Source organism: Mastomys coucha, unplaced genomic scaffold (assembly GCF_008632895.1).
Source record: "Mastomys coucha isolate ucsf_1 unplaced genomic scaffold, UCSF_Mcou_1 pScaffold16, whole genome shotgun sequence".
Lineage (NCBI taxonomy): Eukaryota > Metazoa > Chordata > Mammalia > Rodentia > Muridae > Mastomys > Mastomys coucha.
The window spans coordinates 25,105,941-25,112,648 of record NW_022196898.1 but is presented as its reverse complement, the minus strand read 5'-3'; positions in this window follow the sequence as shown (position 1 = coordinate 25,112,648).

Below are 6,708 nucleotides of genomic sequence, written 5' to 3'. Positions count from 1 at the left end.
GTTTTTCAGTTTTTGGAACTTATAGGATTGAGACTCAAGTTCTGTTGATTGGTATACCTATTTTTATGCCAGAACCGTGTAGTTTGTTCACTACATCTTTGGAAAATAGTCTGGTACCAGAGAGTATGATGTCTCCAGCTTTGTTTTCTTGCTTGGCTACTAAGAACTGTTGTATTTCTGTATGGATTTTAGGGTTACTTGCCCTATCTTTTTACAAACCTTGAAAAAAGTATATTTGCCTATTGGTTTGCATATTCCTTGATCTCATTTAAACTTTTCAAAAATGTATAGTGATTATAATTGTGATGTATCTCTAAGAGGCTCTCCATGTAATATTTGCTACAGTATACAGTCTGTTTTTACCAAATAGGAGTAATTAATACTACTATTTCTATCAATTTGTCTTAGTATTTCTGATTAACACATAGAAGTTTATGGGCATTCATGAAATACTGTGATATTTCTGCATGTGTGTACACTATGTATTAAACCAGGATAAGCAATGGTTTATCCTTATCATTTTAACTGTGGAGTCTTCAATAGCTTTTTTCTTTACCCATTAAATATATAGCAATTATTGTACACTATAATTACATCAATATTTTGTAAAACAATATAACATAAAACTTCTTTCTAACCATTTAGGTTTTCTTATCATCCAAAATTCCTTTCCTTTCCTCTCTAAGATCTTTTCAAGCCCTGAGCAACTGATAAGTCACATTGAGATTAACTTCTGTGAGGTTTGAGATATAGGTCAGTTGGTAGAGTTCTTGCCTATCCTGTGTAAGGACCTGGGTTTGATCCCCAGTACTCCAGAAACTTGACTTTAGGGTTCACGTCTACAATCTTAGCCATTAGAGAACTGAGCCTGAAAGATCAGTGGTTCTATGTCCTCATATGCATAAAGAGACTGAGGTCAGCATGGGCCAAAAGAATAATGGTTTTGTGTTTGTGGTTTTGCTTCCACATATTCAGTATTTGTCATTCTGTGTTGTACTTATTTTACATAATGTGAGTTTCCCATTTCCATCTCTTTTTGTGTAGACTGTACAGACATTTCACCTTCTTGGTAAATGTATAAGGAGGTTAATTCTTGTAGCTACTATAAATGAGACTATTTTCTTGAACTGTTCTATGAATAACTTGTTGGTATAAAATGCAATTTACTTTTTATATCTATTTTGAATCTTGCTACTTAATTTATTTATTATTTTAACAGAAATTGTGGGGGCCTCTCTCTCTATATATGTGTGTATGTGTGTGTGTGTGTGTGTGTGTGTGTGTGTGTGTGTGTGTGTGTGTGTATTTGTTCATCATCAAGAAAAAAGTATGGCTCTGGTGAGATGACTCAGCGAGTAAGAGCACTGACTGCTCTTCTGAAGGTCCTGAATTCGGATCCCAGCAACCACATGGAGGAGCAAGCAGAGCCAGAGCGTGTGGGGCTGGAGTGAGCGGGCTGAGTGAATGAGGCCAGAGTGAATGGGGCCAGAGCGAGCAGGACAGAGTGAGCAGGCCATCCTGAGTTCAATACCCAACAGCCACATGATGGCTCACGTCCATCTGTACAGCTACAGTGTACTCATACACATAAATAAATAAATAAATCTTTAAAAAAAGAAAAAGTATAATTTTACTTCTTCAATTAGAATGTCCTTTTAAGAGTAATTTTTGTACACACACACACACACACACGCACACACACATATAATGGTGTTGTTAACAGAATATTATGTATATTTTTGTTAAGTCTATTGGCTTAAAATTTTCTTTTAGCCCAAATTTTCTTACTAATTCCCTCATTGGATGATCTGTCATCATTGGAAATTGGGCATCAAAATACTTAGCTGTCGTTGTGTTATTATATCTCTACCCTCAGGTCTCTTAACAGTTTTTTTATTTAATATTTTAGTATTCTTATTGTCTTTATATACATATAGGTAGATAGGGAAATATATGTTTACAGATAATACCTCTTATGATTTGACCACTTTTTCATAAAATATGTTCTTTGTTAAAAAACTTAAAGCATATGCTTTTTGCTGTAAATGGTTCTACTCCTGTTGTACTGATTTTCATTTGCATAAAATATTTTTCATGATATCACTTTCTGTGTGTGTCATAGAAAATGGGGTAAGTTTCTATGTCAAGAATGGATATAAATCTTGTTTTCTCATCTCATACTCTCTGTGTTTTTTTGAAGACCTTAATTCACTCACATTCATGTACAAGTAGTACTTATAACTACAATTCTGTTGTTTTCTGACTATGGCCAAGGTACTTTGTTTCTTTCTCCCTATTTTGCTGTCTCCCTCTCTTGCTCCATGGCAACCTACAAAGGGAAGTTATGAATAATTTCTGTTTGTACTTTGTGCATCGTCTGTAGACTTTTGCTTTGTGGTGATGAGCATTGCTGTTAAATTCTGAAATTTCAAAGTATTGAGGTATTTTTTAATATTCTATATTGTATTTTAAAATGAAGACCAAGGTGTAAATGAGGCCTTCCTTTGATAATAGTGATGAATGATCTATGACAATTTGGTAACACTGTGAAATATTAGCCCCAGTTAGGGAGGTAAAGCTAGTCTTTACCAGAATATCAAGGGTTAGCAGTACCTATCTTATATCTCCATATAAATGCTATCTGGGACTACGTGTGGCTCTGCTTCACATATGCACAGGTATACACTTAAAATCTTGAGATTCAGAATATATGGTCCTTCACTGCTGAATCTGAGCTGGGATGAACTGAAAAAATTCTTGAATCTGATATGGAGACTATATTCTAAGTAGTCTCATTTGTCTGTCCCATGATAGATTGGGCTCTGCTAGTTGGCAGAGGTACTTCAGTTTTACAGTTAATATATAAAATTTTAAATGTTACATTTAGTGGACAGTTGTAAGAGCAGTTCTTGCTGTATGTATCAACTTCTACCCATCATCAAACTTGACAGGTCAGTGTGATGGATACTTTCAAGGACTGAGCATGTTATCTTTCACTAGGAAATGTACCCATTGAAATGAATGACATTTCAAACAAAAGAAAGATATTTAACTATCTATATCTGGCTATCCCAAGATATTGTGACTAGCTTATTCATGAATATGCTATGCTTGCTATGGATTTGTTATAGAATATAATGATTTCCTTTAGAAATTTGGCTTTACCTCAGTAATAATAGTAGTACTAATAATGGGAGTTAACCTATATTTAAGAATGTGTAATACAAAAGACTGCTAAGTGTTTTACTTGGTCATTTTATTTAATAAGAATATAATGGTTTTGTTTGATATTTTTAATTTTAAATTTCTTGTCATTTCACATTAACTATTTTTCTTAACTAAAAGTATTTGTGATTTTTTTTGCTAAATAATTATCTTCCATTATCTTCCATTGTACTAGACAAGGGGTAATAGTGAGGGTGATTGTTAATATGACCATTTTAAAACTCTAATAATTAACAAAATCTAAAGTATGTGTCTCTTTTGTCCTCTTCCTGGAAAAGCACACTCTCCAGAACTTAAATGCATCCTTGACTGCCATTGAAAATGATGCATTAAATCTTTTGAGATTCTTGGCATGATGCCACAGAAGCTTTTAAAATGGCATTTTAGGGAGGAAAGGTGTTCTGGCCACCATCAACCACTGGTATAATCAAATTATTGCCTCAAATCCCATGCTTTACTTTTCTTACTCTCTTTCTAAACCCTCCAGTGAAAAACAGTCTGACCCTTGCACTAATTTATCAAACCCAGGGAAGGTTATGCAGCAGTATGTCAGCAACAAGGGTACTTTTCTCCAGTATTTACTCTCTGGAGTCAAAAAGCCACAGTAACTGGTTCTGACTTATATACAAGCATAAAGTGCTATAATTTATGTTTATAATATAGGCTAGGCATGGCAAAAATAGTAATATGAAGAGTTTGAAAGTAGGTATACTTAGATAAATGTGTTTTCTACCGCAACTAATATTTTTACCTTTATTGTGCCTTTATATTCCCATTACTGAAAATACATTTCTGAATTATAGCTTTCCCTCGCTCTGTTCTTCCCAGTAGCCCCAACCCCCTTCTATCTAGATCCTCTCCATTCTATCTCTCATTACAAAACAAACAGGCTTCTAAGGAAGGGATAATAACAAAATAAAACAATATACTCACCAGAATAGGACAAATCAAACAAAAGGAGAAGAATCCAAGAAAAGCCACAAGAAACAGAGACTGTGTCCTGGGTACTCAGGAATCCCATTAATACATTACACTGGAAGCCATAGTGGGAATTCCATTACATTTCTGACAACATCTCAGTTAGATGTGATACATTTCTGTGCTTGGAGCTTCACTTGGTGCAGGAGATATCTAGCTAAGGCTCTGTCTCCCCCATTATTTGGTGATTTTATTTAGATCATGTTCATATATGTATATATTTGGAGGAGGTTTTACAGTATTAGTTTTCCATATTACTCCTCAAATGGAGTTTAATTGTAGCTACTTTGCTCCTATATTCACCTCCTTGTTCTCTTTTCTGCCCCAACGCACTTGACCCTCTCAATTCCAGCCCCCTTCTTGCATTCATCTATAACCCTTTATTCTATTTATCTTTGTTAAAGAGATCTACCTGTACCACACATCCCTTACTCCATACCTAACCTCTGTCCTTCTAGGGATTATAGTATGGATATTACTAACCTAACTGCAAATTTTCACATATAAGCACTTACAATACATGTCTGTCTGAGTCTGGGTACCTCACATGGAGTGATTTTTTTCTATTTCCATTCATTTTCCTGCAAACTTAAGGATTTCAATTTTAAAAAAAGCATGGGGAGGGGGGAAGGCAACAGGCATTTGTTCTTGTTGCTTTTGTTCATTTGTTTGTTTGTTTTTTGGAGGGGAAACTGGGAAAGGAGAAATCATATGACATGTAAATAAAGAAAATATCTAATAAAAATGAGTAATAATTGTATGAATATGCATTTTCTTTATACATTCATCTGTTAATGATGTGTTCTAATTTGTTTTAATTTCTAGCTACTGTGAATAGAGCACCAATGACCATGGTTGAGCAACTGTTTCTGTCCTAGGATGAAGCATTCTTTAAGTATATGTTCCCCTTCTCTCCCTAAAACGTGGCATATCTGGATCTTGAGGTAGATCAATTCCCATCTTTCTTAGCAATTGCCACACAGATTGTCATAGTGGCTATACGAATTTAGATCTCTACCATGATGGCCTACATGAGTTGTCATTTGTTTTATCGCTTTGTAATTCTGTCTGGTGTAAAATGAAGTCAGAAAGTGGTTCTCATTTGAATTTCTCTGATAACTAAAGATCTTGAACATTTCTTTACATACTTCTCAGCTTTTTGAAATTCCTCTTCTAAGAATTCTTGGTTTAGATCTGTATCATATTTTCAATTGAGTTGTTTCCATGTTATCTATTTTTTTGAGTTCTTTACATATTATAGATATTAGTCCTTTGTCATATGTGTAGTTGGTAAACAACAAAATCTTTTACCATTCTATAGCTGGCAAGTTTGTCTGAGAGATTGAGACATGGTATTCTTTGCCATGCAGAAGTTTTTCAGTTTCATGAGGTCCAATATATTGATAATTGATTAGTGCCTGCCCTAATGGTGATCTTTACAGAAAGTTGTTGCATCTGCCAATGAATTGAAGACTATTCTTCACTTTCTCTTTACCAGGTTCAGAATGTCTGGTTTTAGATTGAGGTTTTTAATCCATTTGTAGTTGAGTTTTGTACCAGGAGGTTTGTATGACTCTATTTGTGTTTTTTAAAAATTACTCATCCTGTTTGACCATCAAGAGTTGTTGAAGATTCTGTCTTTTTAGTAGTGTGCGTTTTGGGCTTCCTTATCAAAACAATCAGGTGTCCAGAGTGATACAGATTTGTGACTGGTCTTCAATTCAATTCCATTGATCAACGTGTCTGTTTTTGTGCTAACACTATAGTGTTTTTATTATTATAGCTCTGTAGTACAATTGGCAATCTGGTGAATGGTGATATCTCCACCAGATATTTTATTATTCAGAATTGTATTAGCTATCCTGGGTTTTTGTATTTCCATATGGAGATTAAAATTGTGCTTAGAGGCTAATTATGGAGCAGAGACTAAAGGAAGGACAATTTAGAGACTGCTCCACCTAGGAATCCTTTCCATATTCAATCATCAAATCTAGACACTATTGTGGATGCCAACAAGTGCTGGATGACAGGAGCCTGAGATAGCTGTCTCCTGAGAGGCTCTGACTGTACCTGACTAATACAGAAGTAGAGGCTCACAGCCATCCATTGGACTGAGTACAAGTTCCCAGATAAGGAGCTAGAGAAAGGACACAAGGAGCTAAAGGGTTTATAGCCCTTTAGGACACTAACAACAATATGAACTAACTTGTACCCTCAGAGCTCCCAGGGACTAAACCACCAACCAAAGAGTACACATGGGGGGACTCATGGTTCCAGCAGTCTGTATATAGCAGAGGATGGCCAAGTCAGTCATCAGTGGGAGGACAGGACCTTGGCCCTGTGAAGGTTCTATGTGGCAGTGCAGGAGAATGCCAGGGCCAGTAAGCAGGAGAGGGTGGGATGGTAAGCAGGGGGAGGAGGGAGGGAACAGGGGATTGTTTTAGTTTGGGGTTTTTATTTTTTATTTTTTATTTTTTCTTATTTTATTTTATTTTTTCTTTTTCT